We start from the raw sequence: 20,873 nt of genomic DNA on the forward strand, positions 1-20,873 counted from the left end.
CCTCGCCTCTCCGACATGTCCTCTCGCTCCACCTCCGTCGGCTATGCCTCCCCGTCAAGCCGCGCGGCGCCGGACGCCCCCGAACGCCGTCCCCGACGCCGTCTTCCTCCTCTGCACCGCCGTCGCCATCGCCGGAATCGCCGTCGCCGAGCCTTCCCCGAGCCTCCCCCGAGCCCGCTGTGCACCCCTACAGGTGCAACGTGAGGCCCTCATCCGATTCCCCCTCTTCCCTCCTCGAATTCATCGCCATATGCTGTAGAAAGATTATGGGATGCAACTCAATTGTATTCCTCGGAGGTGGTCACAATATATACACGAGATGTCTTGCGTCACAAGGAAACTAATCCTATCATATCTCTAGGAGTCAACTATACAAGGCTAGAGATCGTAGGAATAGCAATACAAATATGTCACGTTCAACACCCCCCCACAGTCGAAGCGTCGGTGTCGGGGATGCAAAGACTGGAACGGAACTCCTGGAATGCAGCGGTTGGAAGCCCTTTGTCATAATGTCATCAAACTGTTGGGTGGTCGGTACATGAAGAACTCGAAGCTGACCCAACTGAACCTTCTCGCGGACGAAGTGAACATCAAGTTCAATGTGCTTGGTGCGCTTGTGCTACACCGGATTGGCCGCGAGGTAGGTGGCTGAAACATTATCACAGAAAACCACCGTAGCTTTCGGGATTGAAACCCGAAGTTCGCCAAGTAGTTGACGAAGCCAACATGTCTCGGCAACAATGTTGGCAACGACACGATACTCAGCCTCAGCAGTCAAGCGGGAGACAATGGGCTGCCGCTTAGAGGACCACGAGATGAGAGAGTCACCGAAGAAGACACAATATCCTGACGTGGAACGCTGAGTGTCAGGGCAGCCGGCCCAATCCACATCAGTGTAGGCAAACAGCTCGGTGGAGGCGGAGGCACGAAGACGAAGGCCGAAGGTCGGTGTGCCACGAATGTACCAGAGAATGCGCTTGACTAGAGACTACTGAACATCACGAGGCGAGTGCATGTGCAAGCAAACATGCTGCACGGCAAACTGAATGTCCGGTCTAGTGAGCGTGAGGTACTGAAGAGCACCAACAATACTTCGGTAGAGAGCAACATTAGTGGGCAGGCTGTCCAGCAGTGGCAGAGAGCTTCGGCTTGGCCTCGGCAGGAGTAGCAGCAGGTTTGCAGTCGGTCATGCCAGCACGATCCAAGAGATCAAGAGCATACTGTCCTTGATGAAGAAAAAATCTGGAGGCATCGCGTCGCACATTAATGCTGAGGAAGAAGTGTAGAGCACCCAAATCCTTCAGCCGGAACTTAGAACCAAGGCGCCCAATGATGTCGCGAAGTAAGTCCGCACGAGAGGCGGTGATGACAATATCATCAACATCTAGAAGAAGCATGGCGACATGATCAGCTCGATGAAGCACAAATAGCGACGTGTCGGAGGTGGTGCTGCGAAACCCGAGAGCAGTGAGGAATGCTGCAATGCGTTGATACCACGCACGAGGCGTCTGTTTCAGGCCATAGAGAGACCGTGAGAGCAAGCAAACGTCATCAGGCCGAGTGGGATCAACAAAACCAGCTGGCTGCTGACAAAGAACACGCTCCTGAAGATGACCATAGAGGAAAGCGTTGTTGATGTCGAGCTGATGAACAGGCCAGTGTCGAGAGGCGGCGAGCTGAAGAACAACACGAATCGTGGTGGGTTTAACAACCGGAGAGAAGGTCTCCGAGAAGTCAACACCGGCACATTGTGCAAATCCACGTACGACCCATCGAGCTTTGTACCTGTCCAGGGAGCCATCCGGGAGAAGTTTATGCCGAAACACCCATTTGTCGGTAATGATGTTCGCGCCGGGAGGGCGAGGAACCCGCGTCCAGGTCCTGTTGGCGACAAGAGCATCATACTCTGCGTGCATGGCCGCGAGTCAGTGCGGGTCGCTCAAAGCGGAGCGCACCGAGCGCGGTACCGGAGAGATAGCCGTAACACTGAGGGTGCGGTAGCGAGGGTTCGGCTGTTGGATGCCGTCCTTAGCACGCGTCATCATAGAATGATGAGGTGGCGGAGGCGGGAGCCGAGGCCGTCGGCGCGGTGGAGCCACAGCCGCGGGGCAGAGGTCGACGATGGTGAAGCCGCGGAGGGTACCGCACGCACCGAGGCGGCCGCTGGTGAGGCTGCAGAGGGCAGTGGCGACAAGTCCGCAGACACCGAGGGAATGGGTGAGGCCGCAGATAGCGGTGGCGACGAGTCCGCAGACGGAGCCGCGGGTGGTGATGACGGGTCCGTAGGTGAGACCGCAGGCAGGGACGACGAACCGGCGGGCGAGGCCGCGTTCGGCGTAGAAGGCGCCCCGTGCGACATGTCGACGGGCAAGACCGCAGCCAACGGAGAGGACCCCGCAAGGGGTGACGCCACGGGGGAGGCGACAGCCAAAGGTGATGAAGAGGCCGTCGCGCCTGCATGAGCTGGAGTCGGGGCCAGCAGGGAAGAGGTCAGCTCCTGGACCGACGAAGACGAAGACGAGGCCGTCTGCCATAGTCGGCGAGGAGGGTCCGGCCGGGAAGGCCGGACGGGACACCGAGGAAGCAGGTGGCCGCGGCGTAGCTAGGGCAAGGGCGCCACGCGACCGACGGGGGCCGGTCTCTGGAGGTGTCGCCGCTGTCGAAGTGACCTGCTCAAAAGGAAAAACAGCCTCGTCAAAGTAAACGTGCCGCGAGACGAACACACGACGGGAGACGGGGTCGTAGCAGTGAAAGCCTTTGGTGTTGGGTTGATAACCAAGGAACACACAGGCAAGAGACCGAGGAGCCAGTTTGTGTGGAGCAGTGGTGGTTATGTTGGGGTAGCATAGGCAACCAAAGACGTGAAGATCGTCATAGGATGGAGGAGACCCGAACAAGAGATGATGAGGAGTGTAGTGTCAGCGTGGTTTGCAAGGCCGGATGTTAAGAAGAAGCATGGCAGTAGCGAGAGCATCGGGCCAGAACCTAGCGGGCATGTGTGCATGGAAAAGCAATGCACGAACACTCTCATTAAGGGTGCGAAGTACACGCTCTGCTCGACCGTTTTGTTGGGATGTATATGGACATGTAAGGCGAAAGATGGTGCCATGAGTGGAGAGAAGGTGGCGAATGGCGAGATTACCAAATTCTTTTCCGTTGTCCGTTTGAAGATGAGCAATGGTGTGATGAAAGTGGGTGTGGACGTAGGCGTAAAATGAGTGGAGGGCGGAGGCGACGTTGGATTTACGGCGTAACGAAAAAGTCCAAGTGAAGTGAGAAAAATCATCTAAAATCATAAGATAATATGATAAGCCCGAATTACTCGGCACTAGAGATGTCCAAACATCGCAATGAATAACATCAAAGGGAAAAGTGGCTACTGATGTAGATGAGGGAAACGGTAATCGAACATGTTTTCCGACACGGCAAGCATGACAAGTGTGCGCCGCTGATTTATTACATGAAAAAGAAAAAGTGCTCAAAATTTTGTGAAGAGCGTCCGCGCCGGGATGACCAAGTCGAGCGTGCCAAAGCGAGACATCGGCATGGAGAGCAACCGGACCGCCATTCGTCATAGGACCGCATGGGTAGAGATCATCGGGGGAATCACATCGGTGCAGAACCCTCCGGGAGCGAGCATCCTTGACAGAGAAACCAAGAGCGTCAAACTCAACAATGACAGGATTTTCACGAGTTAGAGTACGAACAGAGCATAGGTTTTTGATTAAGGATGGTGAGACGAGCACATTATAAAGAGTTAAAGATGAAGAGGGAAACGGAAGGGAGGACGAACCGTGATGGGTGATGGGAAGAGAGGACCCATCACCGACCATGATACGAGAATTGAAGGGATAGGGCGAGGCACGGGAGAGGATACCGGGGTTAGAAGCCATGTGAGCGGCGGCGGCGGTGTCCATGTACCAATCGCCACCTCCACCATAGTTGCTCGGTGAAGGAGTGGCATGAAGAGCGGAGAGGAGGGCGGGATCCCAAGCACCGCTGTGTCCCGCCGTATGCGCCGTAGGCCGGAGGACCACCGTAGGGCGCGACACCACCATAGGCCGCGTGGCCACCGTAGGTTGCAGCACCACCATATGCCACGGGACCGGGGGTGGGAGCTGTCAGGAGCGCCTGGTGAGAGGCCGGGCACGCGCCGAGGATGCCTGGAGCAGGAGGGCGGGGGATGGGCATAGAATAAGCATGCACCACCCCCGTCTAGGGGTTGTACCCCGACAGCCAGGGCGGGGTAGGAGTCGTGGCGGGCGCGGGAGGGCGTGGCGCCTGGTTGGAGTTGCGGCCCCGACCCCCGCGACCCTTCTGCTTGCGGCCACCTGTGGGGGCGGGCGCGAGAGGCAGGGTCGGAGCAGGGGCACGCGGTGCTGGCGGGGCGGAAGGCGCGCCGTGGCCTGCGGCGAGGCCGACGTGGAGAGCGGTGTGCGTCACCTGCCGAGCGGAGTGGCTAAGGCGCTTCTCCTCCATGCGAAGATATGTGACCGCCTTGGCGTACGTCGGCATGACGAGGGAGAGGTTGGCGGCGGACTGGCCGAGGTCGGGGTGGAGGCCCGAAGGAGGTTGGTGAGGAGGGCGGAGTCGTCGATGGCCATGCCGACGTCACGCAGCTCGTCGGCAAGAACCTTCAGCCGCGTGCAGTAGTCGTCGATCGAGAGATCGTTCTGCTGCATAGTGAAGAACTCCCCTTGGAGGAAGACACGGCGTTGGAGTTGATTGTCGAGGAAGAGATCGCATAGCCGTGTCCACATGGCGTACGCCGACGGGTCATGGGTGTTCACCATGTTGAAGAGACTTGCAGAGATGGTGAGGAAGAGCCACTTGACGATGCAGGCATGCACGGCAAGCCACTCATCGTCGTCCTTCATGTCGCGGATGTCAACACTCCCGTCAATGTGCTCGATGAGACGGTAGGAGCGGAACAGCAGCGCGAAGTAGGTGCGCCACGCGTTGTAGGATGGCGAGTCGAGGTCAAGGATGACGGGTACGTGGTCCTTGATGTGGAGCTTGTTGAGGCAGTCGGAGGTGAACATGGCGCCGACAAAGGAACCAGCATCGGAGGGGTCAGCCTTGGAGCGGGACATGGTGGCAGAGAGGAGGAGGGGATGGCGACGGGTGGCTAGGGTTGAGGTGGTAGTAGAGGGGCGGGGCGGCGGCGGCGGCGGTAGGGTTTGGGGAGGAGGCGGCGGCGGCTACAGGAGGCAGGAGTAGCGGCGGCGGCTTAGGGCTTTGTGGGAGGAGGAGGCGGCGGCGGCTACGGAGGAGGTAGCGGTGGCGGCGCTAGGGTTTGGACGAGGTGGCAGCGGTGGCTACGGGAAGGAGCAGTGGCTGCGGGGGAGCGGAAGCGAGGAAGATCGCGGGAGAACTGATACCATGTAGAAAGATTAGGACGCCGATAACTGCCACACGTGTGGGCGTTAAGGGATCTGCCCACACGTTCTGTGTGGGGCCTAAGAGGACCAGCCCACACACCTGTGTGTTGGCAAAACAACTAGCGCCCACACGCCTCTTTTTTTCTCTCCCGGTCCCTCTTACACGCGTGCGTGTGGGCGAAATAGATAACGCCCACACGCCCGGTATGTTAGGCCTTGTACCTCGTGGTCCCGCACGCCCCACGTGACACTTTACCGCGCGCCCGCAGTTGCCATGGGCCGGACCCACGTCCATGTTCGTTTAAGTGCAGTTGCCATGTCGCTGAACTACGGTTGCCATGTCGGACAACTACAGTTGCCATGTTTTCTCAACTGCAGTTGCCATCTCAGGTCAAAGTTCCAGATTGCCATTTTTTGGACAACTACAGCTGTTGCCATGTGTGGTCTGGTCTACTGGAGTTGCCATGATTTCAAAACTTTAGGAGTTGCCCCCTACTAACACTAGGCAGTTGCCATGTAGCACTACAAAAAAAGGCATGTCAAAAAAACATGTTCTGGTAAAAGAGAGAGTTGCCATGTGCTCACAAGCACGCTAGGGCAGTTGCCATGTAAAAAGAAAGAGTTGCCATCTGCTTATGTGCACGCTAGGGCAGTTTGCCATGTATTATGCAAAACATATGGCAACTGACATGTTCGGGTAAAAAAAAGAGAGAGTTGCCATCTGCTTGCAATCACACTAGGGCAGTTGCCATGTACACTGCAAAACTCATGGCAACTGGCAGCTTGGGTGTGGGAGAGGAGGCGGGCGTGTGGGCGAGATGGCAAACGCCCACACACCAGCCCTTGTGTGTGACTGAAAACTGGTGTGTGTGCGAACTGCTAAACGCCCACACACCGGCCTCTCCGTGTGGTAAAACGGATGTGTGGGCAACCTCTCTCACACACCACACACGCGAGTTGTCCTACGTGGCATACAAAATCAGCTAATTTGTGCCAAGATTCGTGCAGAAGTTACTGGACGATGATGGAGGCGTGTGAGTGAGTTGGCTAACCCCCACACGTGTGGGCGTTACACTTTTTGAAAGATTATGGGATGCAACTCAATTGTATTCCTTGAAGATGGTCACAATATACATGAGATGTCTTACGTGACAAGGAAACTAATCTATCGTATCTTTAAGAGTCAACTATACAAGGCCAGAGATCGTAGGAACAACAATACAAATATGTCACTTTCAACATATCCTCCACCACCGCGCGCCCAGATCTCCGTGGGGGCTCGTGCTCACCACCACTCCTGTTGTGCTCCCCTGCGCCCTTGCGTGCATCGGCGGCGCCCTCTGGACGCCACCGCCTGCACATGGCTGCGCGTCCCTGGCCCCGCCTCCGTGTGCCGCGGCGCGCCCGTAGCCTCCCTTGCCCGCGCTCGCCCGCAGCCGCTGCTGCCCGCTGTTGCTTCGCGCTGCTGCCTTGCTGCTGCGGCTCATGCGCTGCTACTGCTCAAGCTGGCCACCGCTGCTTTTGCTGCTGCTCAGGCGCCGCTACTGCTGAAGCCCGCCATCACCTACTGATGTTGTTGCGTTGCCGCTGCTGCTTTGCTGTTCTGCTGCCGCTGCTTGTGACTGTTGCCGCACTGCTGCCGCGACTGGCCGAACTCACCGTTGTTGCCGCGACCAGCCGAACATGTCGCTGCTCGTCGACCCACGGCCTTCTGTGCACGCTCGTCGGGATGCGCTTCGGCCATGGCCGGCCATGCATGCGAGCATGCGAGCACACGAGCATCCAATGCTCACGCACATGCGATGCGTGCTCGTGTGCGTGCCTGAGCCAGCCAACGCTTTTGGATTAGTGCTAGATTTGTTTAGTGTTTGGGTAGGATTAGATTAGGTCTTTTAATTAATTAGTTAGCTAGCTATGCAACTGACACGTGGGGCCCTCCATTTTAACTAAATGTTAAATAAAAATTAAAAGGTGTCGTGTGGATGGCAGGCGGGGCCCACATGCATTGTTCACTGGTTGACTGGTCAAAAATTGGCTTGGTCAACCAAGCCCAGGGGCCCCACATGTCATTGACTGTGGCTGGCTGCCTCTGAGTATACAAATAATTGCACTGTTTAAAATTTGAATTAATATAATTCTAGTAATGTCAGAAATTGTTTTAAACTTAGTAAAACCATATAAAATAATCCGTAACTCGGATGAAAATACTTTGTACATGAAAGTTGCTCAGAAAAGTGAGATAAATACGAATAAGCAGTTCGTTCGTATGTCACATGTCCCTAGCATAGCGAACATGCAACCGCCCCCTCCTATTCGTTTGTCCGAAAATGCCAAACTTCAGGAAAGCATTCCCGGATGTTTTCTCCCTCTACCGGTATCGTGTAGCCCTACGTTAAAACACCCCTAGCTCTGACTGTTGTCTTGTTATGCTTCTGTTTGCTCTGTATTTACTGTTTCTCCCCCTCTTCTCTCCGGTAGACCCTGGGACCGCTGTTGATGCCACTGTGATCGGCTACGTCTCCGACGACCCTTCTTCTCTTCCAGCAGAGCTTCCAGGCAAGCAAACCCCCCTTGATCACTCAGATATTGCCCATTCTATTCTCTCTCATGCTTGCATTAGATTTTGCTACTGTTATTGATTGCTCCTATTCTGATGCATAGCGTGCTTTTGTAACCTGCTATTGTACCTTACCAGCTTATCATAAACTGCTTAGTATAGGTTGGTTTGTGATCCATCAGTGACCCCCACCTTGTCCTTGTTGCCCCTGCTTCATCATCGACGACTCGATCAACATGATCGACGACCAGAGCCCGACACCTCACATCACCTCATGTCCCTTTTGTTGCTCGACTCTGCAGAGCTACTATCGAGTGCCGAGGGTGATACCTCGTAACGCACTCCCGATGATAACTCTATAGTATAGCTATTCGGTCGTGGTCAACGAGGGTGATTCCTCCTTCACCACTCCCGATATGACTCTTCGTGCAACACCTCAAGTGTGCACCTCGAGGGTGATTCCTCCTAAGTTCACCTTGACGATTACATCATGTGGATTCCATCGAGGGTGGTTCCTCGGATTCCCCCTTGATGTTATGGACACACGGTTACCTGAACTTTACTTGATACCGTTGTTGAAGTCGGGTCGGCCCTGAGGGGTACCCGCGAGTTGATGCGAAAGTCGGGCGTGTCCGTAAAGCACCCGCGAGTTTGGGAAAAGTGTGTCCAGCCAGAGTAATCAAGCGTGTTGGGTAATGTGGTGCACCCCTGCAGGGAAGTTATCTATTAGAATACCGTGTCCACGGTAATGGACGTTCAGACTTGTATCCTGATCTATTACAACTAGAACTGGTTACTTGAGACATGTGATGGATATTTTGGCTCCGGGATTGCTTTCTCGCGGGGAGTCGAGGAAGGATCTCTGGGCGTTAATGCTACAACATGCTTGTTAATTAAACTGCTATTCTTTACTCTTCTGAATTTTGCAAGATGCTTGGAGCCGCTTGAAGATGCTAGTCTTCAATAGGCTAGACTTTCCCCTCTCCTCCGGCATTCTGCAGTTCAGTCCATAGATACAGCCCCATTCCTTGATACTGATGCATACTTAGTATAGATCTGATGCTTGTGAGTACTTTGGATGAGTACTCACGGTTGCTTTGCTACCCCTTTTTCCCCCTTCCTTCTTCTTTCCCGTTGTTGCAACCAGATGGTGGATCCCAGGAGCCATATGCCACCCCAGTCGACTACTACTACCCCGATGGTGCCTACTACGTGGAGACCGTCGATGAGCAGGAGTATTTAGGAGGTCCCAGGCAGGAGGCCTTGCCTCTTCGATCGTTGTTGCTTTTGTGTTCGCCTTCTTAAGGCAGTCTTGTTTAACTTATGTTTGTACTCAGATATTGTTGCTTCTGCTGACTCTTGTGTTTTCGAGCTATGTATTCGAGCCCTCGAGGCCCCTGGCTTGTAATATGAAACTTGTATTATTTTAATTTGTGTTTAGAGTTGTGTTGTGATATCTTCTCGTGAGTCCCTGATCTTGATCATACACGTTTACGTGTATGATTAGTGTACAATTGAATCGGGGGCGTCACAGCTTGATGAAATTCAATTTGATGAATTTGTTGTCATATTCTTCACTGATGAAGTACATGAGTTCGTAAGATGCACTAATTCATCTGCAGGATGATACCCCCAAAGCTACTGAGTGGGTCCTCGACAGTGGATGTACAAATCACATGACCGATGACTTTATCTCCGTCGCATCTGAAGCATATCACCTACGGTGACAAAGGCAAAAGCAAGGTATTGGGTCTAGGTAGGGTTGCGATCTGAAGAATCAACACATGGACAATGTCATGGTTGTCGAGTCCCTAGGATTCAACCTCATGTCTGTCTCAATGCTTTGTGATCTTGATATGCTTGCCGCCTTTGGCAAATATCGTTGCATTGTGCTCAAGGAATCTGACAATTCCAAAGTCTTCTAAGGCTTTAGGAGAGGAGACTTGTATATTGTTGATTTCTCTGCAGGACCACAGCCTGCTACATGTCTACTTGCAAAAGCTTCAGAAGGCTGACTATGGCATCAACGACTAGGTCATGCTGGCATGAGGAACTTACATACACTCGCGAAGAAGAGGCATGTCATTGGCATCGAGGGTGTCAAATTCCTCAATGACCATTTGTGCGGGGCTTGTGAGGCTGGAAATATGACCAAATCCAAGCACCCCTCGAAGACTATCATGACTACCACTCGTCCTTCTGAATTGCTTCACATGGATCTTGTCGGGGAATTGTCACGGCAGATGTCCTAGTGAAAGGACTTAGTCATGGAGCCATCGCAACTAGGAAGCAAGAAGGGGTTAATCGGGATAAAGGACATGGGGTTTATACTGGTTCGTCCCCTTACGGTGAAGGTAAAAGCCTACGATCCAGTTTTGAGTGGGATTGCTTATGTCTCGATAACCAGGGAGCGAATCCGCTTGACTAGCTCTTGATTTGATGTTACTTGCCCTGAACCGCCGCCGGGTCATCCCTTTATATACAGAGGTCGACGCCCAGTGGCTCATAGAGTCCCGGCCGGCTAATAAACAGTGTCCGGCTCGGTTTCTCTCTATTCCTGCCTTATAGTACAAGTTACACATATAAGGCAGTTTATCTCTACGGGCCTTAAGTCGCCCTTTGGGCCTTGGGCCCTTAACTAATCCGTCATCTCCAGGAGTGGTCTTGGGCTTCATGAATCGTCTTAAGTATGACCCGGCGCCTCCTGGCGGGTCATACTAATAATTATATCCCCAACAGATCTCTTTGGCCCTACTCATTGTGCCACACTTACAAATGCAGCTTCTCTATATGGTTTTGTTATTGTTGATGAATATTCTCATTACACCTGGGTGCATATCATCACTTACAAAACTGAAGTGCGGGAAGTCTTCGAACGATTTTCCTCAAGGGCCTCGACGAATTTCGGTGTGAAGATCAAGCATATCCGGAGTGACAATGGGACCCCTTGATGACTATCTTGATGAACTTGGTATTACTCACGAGTTATCTGTCCCATACACTCCTCAGTAGAATGGCGTCGTGGAGCGCAAGAACATGACTCTTGTTGAGATGGCTCGCACTATGCTTGATGAATACAAGATGCCTCGTCACTTCTGGCCTAAGGCTATTGATACTGCGTGCCACATCATCAATAGGGTATATCTTCACAAATTCTTCAAGAAGACCTCATATGAACTCCTCACTGACAAGAAACCCAATGTGAGTTATTTCAAAGTCTTCGGTGTTAAATGTTGTATTAGATATCCACATCATAATTCTAAATTTGCACCGAAAGCACATGAGGGTTTTATGCTTGGTTACGGAAAAGACTCGCACACCTACAGAGTCTTCAACACCTATCACCACAAGGTTGTTGAAACTGTAGATGTGCGGTTCAATGAAACTAACGGCTCACAAAGAGAGCACCTACCTCCTGTGCTAGATGAAATGTCTCCTGAGGAATCCACCAAGTTCAACGCTACTAAGGATGTCATACCCACTGAAGAATCTGCTGAAGAAGTTCCAGAACGTGAAGAAAATCATGCTGGTGCATCTCAGAAAAATGGCTCTGAAGAAAATGCTGAGCCCACTCAACGTCGTCAACCTGCTCATCCTCGCGTTGTAAATGAAGTGCAGATTGAGAAAATCATCGATGACATCAACGCACTAGGTCCTCTCACACGCTCAAAAGCTTCACATTTGTCTAACTTTTGTGGGCACTTCGCTTTTGTCTCTATCACAGAGCCCACCAAAGTGGATGAGGCATTTCTGGAGCCTGAGTGGATTCAAGCGATGCAAGAAGAATTACATCAATTCGAGATCAACAATGTATGGGAACTTGTCAAGCGACCAAACCCTCGCAAGCGCAATATCATTGGCATTAAGTGGATCTACCGCAACAAGTAAGACGAAAATGGCCTCGTGGTGAGGAATAAGGCTCGTCTTGTAGCTCAAGGCTACACACATGTTGAAGGAATTGATTTCGATGAAACTTTTGCACTTGTTGCTAGACTTGAGGCTATTCGCATATTGCTTGCTTATGCTAACCATCATAATATCATCTTATATCAAATGGATGTGAAAAGTGCATTCCTCAATGGTAAGCTTGAGAAAGAAGTATATGTTGCTCAACCACCAGGTTTTGAAGATCCTAAGCATCCTGACAAAGTCTTCAGACTCAATAAGGCCCTCTGTGGCCTCAAGCAGGCGCCTCGGGCGTGGTATGATACACTGAAGGAATTCCTCATGTAGAAAGGCTTCAAACCCGGTTCACTTGACCCAACTCTTTTCACCAAAACATATGATGATGAATTATTCGTGTGCCAAATATATGTTGATGATATTATCTTTGGCTGTACTAACCAACATTACAATGACGAATTTGCCTATATGATGAGTGACGAATATCAACTGTCTATGATGGGAGAATTGGAATTCTTCTTAGGTCTTCAAATTCGTCAACAACGCAACAACATCTTCATATCTCAAGAGAAATGCCTCAAGGATGTGTTGAGGAAATTCGGCATGCAAGATTGCAAAGGCGTCAAAATCCCTATGCCCACAAATGGCCATCTATGCACCGATAAAATTGGTAAAGACTTCGATCAAAAGTATACCGCTCCATGATTGGCTCTTTATTGTATCTATGTGCATCTAGGCCAGATATTATGCTTGGTGCTTGCATGTGTGTCCATTTTCAAGCTACACCGAAGGAATCACATCATAAGGCTGTGAAACATATTCTTCGATATTTAGCTCATACTCCAACACTTGGATTATGGTATCCCAAGGGCTCGGCTTTTGATGTCATTGGATATTCTGACTCTGACTATGCTGGTGATCGAGTGGATCGCAAGTCAACATTAGGCACATGCCATTTCCTTGGACGATCCTTAGTATGCCGGTCCTCGAAGAAGCAGAACTGCGTATCACTCTCTACTGCTGAAGGTGAGTACATTTTTGCTGATTCTTGCTGTGCTCAGTTGCTATGAATGAAGCAAACCCTCAAGGACTACGGCATCAATATGAAGAACGTGCCACTCTACTACGACAAAGAGAGTGCCATCAAGATTGCTCATAAACCAGTTCAGCAATCGAAGACTAAGCACATCAAGATTCGTCATCATTTTCTTCGAGATCATGTGTTGAAGGGCAACATCTCCATCGAACACGTGAAGACTGAAGAACAGCTAGCGGATATCTTCACAAAGCCCTTGGATGAGAAGAGATTTAGCAAGTAGCGGTGTGAGCTAAATATCTTTGAATTTTCGAATGTTCTTTGAAAGGACACACATCCTAACACTTATGCAAAATTGATGACTTAGATGTGCAACACATAAAGTAACGTTTTTCTTCAATCAATGAAGTCTAACCCTCTAAGTGTGAAGATATTAATGAAGAATTTGATTCTCAAAGCCCTACGACAATTGTACGCGGTGTCTGAAATCATCATTCTTATACGGTGGTCACACCACCAACAAAAGTTGAAAATCTTCAAAACTGAGTTTTTTTTTCATTTTGCAAATTCTTCAATGTTCAAATCCTTTAACTCTGCAAAGTCTTCATTTTTTGACTGGTGTTCTTCATTGACTATATATATCTCTACTCCTAATGTCTAAGTTAGTGAATAGCCTCCACGGTTTATTTTCGTCTGACTTTTTTTTGTCTGGTTTTTCTTCGTCCCACCCCCCTCTCACCGGTTTTCCTTTTTCTTCTTGCCTGGCCGGCAATACCCAACGTATTTATATGGTAATAAATCACAATTAATCCAAGTATGATAAGGCTATAAACTCAGAAATCTCAAATATGATAATTATAGTAATAAATCAATCCAGATATGGTAAGGCCATAACTCAGGAAATTTCAAATATGATAATTATATTGTCATAAATTTAAATTACTCCAAAGGCTATCTCTACTCCGGAGGGAGGAGTTTCGTTTCCCCTCCCCACCGATTTTTATGTTAACCATCGCGGGTATCGCCCACCGGTTTTTCTAGCGAGCCAGCCTCCCCAACCGATTTTCCTATTCGACACTTTCCTCTAATCAGGATACAATCAGCCACCAAATCAGCCAACAATCAAATATCAGCCAAGCGGACGACTAAAGATCTAAAGTATCCATATGTACAACACCACTTTCCTTGTAATAGCTTGCACGGGGCGATCTAGGATATAATCTTTCTAATGGACGCCTGATTCTTTCCGCGCATCAAACTTTCCATATCGTTAAAAATCTTCTCCTTAGCGGGGCGGCGAGCTTTGATTCTTCGTGTCCCCTGGGCGGTGCTGCAAGCCTTGATTCTCGGCGATGGTTAAAACTCCCCAGCGATCCCTGCCACAAACACTTCGTTTGCAGCAGATTGGGAGGCACAGGTCAGCTGTTTTCTTTTGAATCATTGCCTGTTCATCCAATAGTTTGTTAGTGGTTGTCTATGGTAAGGTTTACCTGAAGGTTTCTTATACTACTCATCAATTTGGTCAATCAGGTTCATCTTTGATCCCTGCGCACGAACGCTTCTTTCCTGCAAGTAAGTAGAAGGTGTTTTCAGCTTGCCTCATTGGTGCGCCCAGGCGGATCTTTGGTCAATCAGCTTCATCTTCATGACACAGATCAGGGGACTCATTTTCCTTTTGGTTGATCATCCTGTGGCAACATAAACTAGATGGTTCAACTTGTAGTTACCGATGTTATTGCTTGTAAAATATAACCTATACTTTTCAGACATAGTACTTACAGAGGGTATAAGCAATCATGAAACTGATATCAATGCAAATGAGATTACAGTTCTAGATGGTTTACAAGCATTTAATCGTTCAGCACCATCAGTGGAATATTGTTCATTTTCAGATTATAGTCCAAGGCACTTCTTCAGATTATAGTACCTGCAAGTACCGTAGTTGGTCGAAATGCTCAATCGGCTAAGATTTTCAATTTCCATAGAATAAAATGATATCTAGGTCACATACATGAATCAGTTAGGTTGTTTCCACAAGATGGCAATAACTATAGGTTTCTTATACTACTTTGAATTCTGACGGTGAAAACTTAGAATCAAATACAGGTTGTGGTGAAAACTCGGATCCACCTAAAAATGCACCCAGAATACAAACCCACCTAAATTTCATGATTAGCTACAGTAGTTCAGTCATGCATGAGAAGATGCCCAATATGTTCCAATAGCATCACTAGAGTATGTTTGTGCAGCATTGAACGTATCGAAGTACCTTACTAATTCAAACACTGGACTAACAAAAAAGGTTAATAATTAGACGTGGGACGTTTTTCAGAATACAGCAAGGGTAATAAGACCTCACACATTTGCTTCTGAGGTGGAGCAGTAGCCACTACCTCCGCTTGACCGACAAGATGCAAGATGACGACGGTCATGGCATATGGGTGCCGTGTACGGTTTGGACCATGACTGTAAGGATGTGCATCACCTCTGGCTTGACCTGCCACCAGTAAGACATATCATTTAGACATTTAGATGATAAAAACAGAATTGGAGGCAATATCATGTTCACCAGTGCACAATTACTAGCTTTCAATACAAAAAACTGACCTACCACAATATGATATGATGTGCCGATGTATCCATGTGCATAGGAAGAACACAGCAAAAATGACAATAGGGCACAGTGCTTGACATTACACTTGAATGCAACAATATGCCACGCTGTACTAAACAAGACTTGTTTCATCTGCATGATTGTTAATGACCACATGATGACTTCATACACAGGAAATGTCAGGTTAAATGCCGCTAAAACTCAAAAACAATTGAGTCAAGTTTTTAGGAAACATGATAGCTTGAAGGGATTATGCACAATTTCTGCATTTTTATAACCTCGTGCACACAAGAAACATATTCCAGGTGACTGCATACACACGCACACAAGCAACAAATTCCAACCTCTTCCCTGCCAACCCAACAAGACATCCATCGCAGCACTGTCAATGAACATGCCCTTCTGCACGTGCATGCACCCGAGCACAAGCAGCGCCTTCACCGCTGCTGCATCGCCTCCGACTGAAGTAGATAGTAAAGATAAATTTTTGGTTCTCAACTGAAGCAAATAGCAGAACTAATGAGTTGATAAATGGCAAAATGAAAGATATATTATCTCTATTATTAAAGGTTCATACTTCTAGATTCCACAAACATACAAAGCATCCGAAGAAGTTGGACAAATAAAACTGATGAATACCTTACTCCTAGAAATCCTAATTGTGTAACAATCTTAACAGGGTTAGTTATGATTCTACCCCATTAGCTTCACAATATAAGCATGTGTGAGTTCTAATCGATCTCAAATCAGATATGACATGTTTCCTTCGTGATGTCGGAGTTGAACAGGTTTTACAAAAACTAGCAAGTCTTCCTTCGTTGCCACGCAAGTACTTCTCTTACATTCCCTGAGATATAGAGTATATACTATATCTACGGAGAATGCATTCAGCTCTCGGGTGCCACACACCCCTATATGAAGATATCATTGAAAAAAATATCAGGAAATTTTGAAAAATTCTGAAATTTTGGGATAAGAAACCTAAGTGCCCGTTGTACACCCGTGTTCATTTTCGTGGGGAATGGGTGCCCATGGTATCCACGGCATAGGAATTACGGTCTGACATACGTTACATTCAGTTTTTTTCTACACATACGAATATTTTTGTCTTTTTACTGGCATTACCCCAGGCACCCATTCTCCACGAAACTTAACACGTGTGTACAATGGGCACCCAAGTTCATATCCCAAAATTTCAGAATTTTTTGAATTTTCCTAATATGTTTTTTAATGCTATTTTCATATAGGGGTGTGTGACACCCGAGAGCCACAAATCCTCATCCCTATATCTTCTTCCTAATCAATTTAAAAGATTAATTCAAAGTGTATAATTACAAGTAAGCATGCTCATGAGAAGGAGAAGTTCTTTATTATCTTGCATGTACTTTCACCAGAATGATTATTTTCGTTATACCTCACTCACCAATGATAAAATATATTAAACATTGCAATATTGTATTTTCCTTCTCCCTTTTATTAGGTTATAATATGTTCATGGACATAATATGACCAAAGTGAATGTCTGATCGATCGTGATCGTGTTTTGCATCATATACTTCTTCGTATCGTACAACTCCATCCTAGAAATGATATTTACAGTACATCAAACGACAAGATTAGCTGCTTCAGAATTCCAAATTGAAGCTTTCTGTATCTTCACCTGAAATTTTGATTAATGTTTCGACGCTTATAGTAGTTGTATAGGTGGCCAGAACATACCAATTTTGTGCTAACTTCTTATATGCTACTAGATTATTGTCTTTGTACCATCTACATTACCTGCGTAGGTGCTCAAAGGCGTTGTCTTCATTTTATATATTTGAAGATGCTGGATAAAATCATGGTCATGTTGCTGCCTAAAGGAGCTAATAGAATAAAAGGATATGTAAGAAGCCCATTCTACAAATGCACTGTGGTGTTCATGCATGTGGATTTGGTTGCACCTTGATGTGACTCATGTATTGTATGGTTAACATGGTTTGTCCATACCGTGATAACCTTATAACCTTTTTTTCATTCCACGATGCAGATATTTTTTCTTGTACATCCCACAATCGCACAACAATCCATTTGTGCATCAAGGTAATTTATCAGGGCAACATGTTCAATTAAGAGGAGATCTGTTAGATTATTTTATGAACTTAATAGGTTCTGAAATAGTTTAGTATTTTTGATGTGCCTAAAATGTGCTTTGAACTAATATGCAATACACTTGCTCGCTTCTACAGGCAGAACTAATATGCTTTGAAGCCAGGAAGAATGTTATTCGGTCTCTAGATAATATGTGATACACTTGTTAGCTGCTAAGGGCAGAACCACTATGCTTTGCACGTCGAAGATCTTCCGTGTATACAGCAAGATTGTTATTGATAACAAATTATGGCATATGGCTAAATAATAAATATGTTTGATACAAAAGCAACTAAAATGTTATGACGATCAGGATGCATGTACTGGACTTTGCCACTTATCCGAAGTGGCAAGGGACGCAGGTAAGATGTTACAGCAAGATACACACACATAGGGAAGCTTCGTCTAGACACACACTTAAATATCTAGCGTGCTGATCCACTGATCGATCTGCTATATTAGATGACACCGGAATTGATTTGTGGTGACCTGCTTATTATCTTTCTTCGTTTATTTCTTTTTTATAATAAAACAAGCCAGGGGTATGATAAGGTTTTTGGCGGCGAAGTGGAGCATACACATGTGTACGTATATGTGTAAAGCTAGCTGTCCTACTTTATGATCACTTTCATTCCTATTCGAAATGCTCGTGTAGCACATGCAGATCATCTAACACGATGGATTTCAGTTTCAGTTAAAAACCAATCAAGCTAAAATCAGTACAGAGGTTGATTTCCCAGTTCAAAGCAATAGTTGGTTGATGTCCAGTTAAATTATACTCCCTGATTGGCAAACTGAAACTATGATTATCCTAAATCCTACTTCTAGAGTTGTTGCAGATCAACAGCTGCTCTGAGTACAAGAGCTCTCCCCCTATCCGCAAGATCAGCAGTACATTTTCCGAGTATATTTTCAGAGTACTTCAAGCAAGATTACTGAAGTTACTAAATTTTACTAAAACTGTGCCTACGACTACATCTCCTACTCATAATCTGTACCAATACTCATACAAATAAGCTGTATCGTACTCCTAATCTGTACCCAAGTAGTACTCCAAATCTGAACCAAATCCTGCAACCAGGGGTAAAGGGAGGAGATAGGGGAAGCTCACCATGCGTTGGAGATGCTAGCGAAGAGGAGCATCGCCGACCAGGATGTCCTCGAGCCGATGTTCATCATCGAGCATCACCTCGTTCGCCTCCCGGTCCTGGTCGTAGTAGGCGTAGGCGGGGACGCCAGCGTAGGCGCGCGCGAAGGGCTCGGCGCCGGCGGGGTCGAGCATGGCCTTGTGGAGCTGCGGCCACGCCAGCACAAGCGTGTACCGACTCCGGCCTCCGTCCTCCGTCGACTGTGTGCTCGGAGAAGACGCCGCGGGAGGCGAGCAGGCGACAGACGGGTCCGGGTGGCCCGGCGGGAGCAGCTCCGCGGCCGAGAGAAGCGCGTTGACGCCGCCCGCCCACACCACGGTTGTTGCTGGATCTGCCACGAGGGGAGGGGATGAGAGGGGGGTGGCGGTGAGAGGCGACGTCGCCGGTTGTGGCGCCTGTGGGGGTGAGGCCGGCGGCGATGTGGGGGAGAGGAGGATGGGATCGACGCGGGGGAGAGCAGTGGACTGGATGTAGTGAGGGAGAGTAGTGGACTGGACGTAGTGATAAGGTTAGGTACAAATCTTCCCAAAAAAAAGTTATGTTTTTTACATATTAAAGCAGTTGGGTTAGTTTCACTTTCATTTTTATTACATATGTTTATATATGATGCAGTATAAAATCTCTCCCTAATAATAAAGCACGGACTCCATGGGTTCACCGTCACAATACGCTTTTTCTTGTGAATTTACGCTTCAATTTTTTTTCAACACGTCCATATTTTTTTCAAAATCCAAGTCCAAGGTGGTACTAATTCACCGTCACTTTCCTTCTTCCGCACAACCAACACCATAAAAACTGCCCGAGGCCGATCGTGACCGTATCAAACAAGAGACTGATCCAAATATCACGAGTCCCGACCAGATCCGAGTCGGCTCTTTTAGCCTTCCCCTTGCCTATAAATATGGAAAACGTTTACTTTAGACCGGCTGATATTTTCCTCTCGTAAACCTCCTCCTTCGCTCGACGCGTGTCCCTGTGGGGCTTGCCCACGTTTTCCCCCAACCTTATCTTCTTCTCTAGCCGCACATTCTTGTTCTATTTTGTCTTCGCCCCTTTCCTCACGCGCGGCTAGCCATGGGGACGAGCTGCCAACACGAACCACCATACATCCCACGCACTACCGTCTGTGCTGTGATGGAATTTCAACCCGCGACTGCCAACGCTGCGGCGAAGCACTGGGTGCTGCCGCGCGCCGCTGTGGTGAAGCATCGAGCCGGAGTTGGAGGAGACGCTGTCGTGCTGCGTGAAGAGCGCCGTCTCCGGTGTCTCGATGGTGGAGCTGCAATGCAATACAACCCGCGGATGTCGAGGCGGCGGAAGCTGCAACGCAGCATCCATGGTGCTGCTCTCGCCGGTGACGAAGCTTCAACGCAGCATCCATGGCGTTGCTCGCTGGCGACGAAGCTTCGACGCAGCATCGATGAAGCTTCAACTCTGCATCGATGGTGCTTCAACGCAGCATCCATGGTGCTGCTCACCGGCGAGTAAGCTTCAACGCAGCATCCATGGCATTGCCTGCCGGCGACGAAGCTTCAATGTAGCATCTACGGTGCTTCAATGCATCATCAATGGTGCTGCTCGCCGGCGATGAAGCTTCACCGCAGCATACATGGCGCTGCTCGCCGGAGAGAGAGCTGCAACGCAGCATCGATTTGTCATTCAATTCAGCATCCATGGTGCTGCTCGCCGGCGACAAAGCTTCAACGTAGCATTGATGGTGCTTCAGCGCAGTATCCATGGCGCTACTCGCCAGCCACATAGCTACAATGGATGCTGCTCGTCGGCGAATAGAGCTGCAACGCGTGATGCTGTCCACGGATCTCACGGGGTGAAGTTAGGAAAGCTGGGAGGAGATGGAAGCGTTGATTGAAGGAAGAATCAGGCGGCTCTAATCAATCCATGCGGGCAAATCGGACGGTTTGCTAGGCGGCTGATCTTATCAGCCGGTTGATTTGTAGCAGCTGCCTATAAATATTGTAGGAATCGATTGCCTTGCATCAAATCGATCCAAACGTCCAATCGAAATCGAGTGTTCCAAGGTATCAAGTATGGAAGAGAATCATGGTCGCGAACGCCATGGACGGAAGCAAAGTCGATGGATCAC

At 48.6% G+C, this 20,873-nt stretch overlaps 1 long non-coding RNA gene across 1 annotated transcript; it reads right to left on the reverse strand.

Annotated features, from left to right (window-relative positions):
• Positions 1-13,780: 13,780 nt before the first annotated feature.
• On the reverse strand, positions 13,781-20,507 carry LOC109733318 (uncharacterized). The gene is made up of 6 exons (XR_006667260.2): positions 20,248-20,507; positions 19,946-20,132; positions 18,733-19,260; positions 15,485-15,952; positions 15,237-15,374; positions 13,781-14,565 (listed from the first exon to the last, which is right to left on the reverse strand). It is a non-coding gene; the product is annotated as an uncharacterized lncRNA (long non-coding RNA).
• Between the last annotated feature and the right edge of the window lie 366 nt (positions 20,508-20,873).

This window comes from Aegilops tauschii, chromosome 7, assembly GCF_002575655.3.
Source record: "Aegilops tauschii subsp. strangulata cultivar AL8/78 chromosome 7, Aet v6.0, whole genome shotgun sequence".
Taxonomy (NCBI): Eukaryota; Viridiplantae; Streptophyta; class Magnoliopsida; order Poales; family Poaceae; genus Aegilops; species Aegilops tauschii.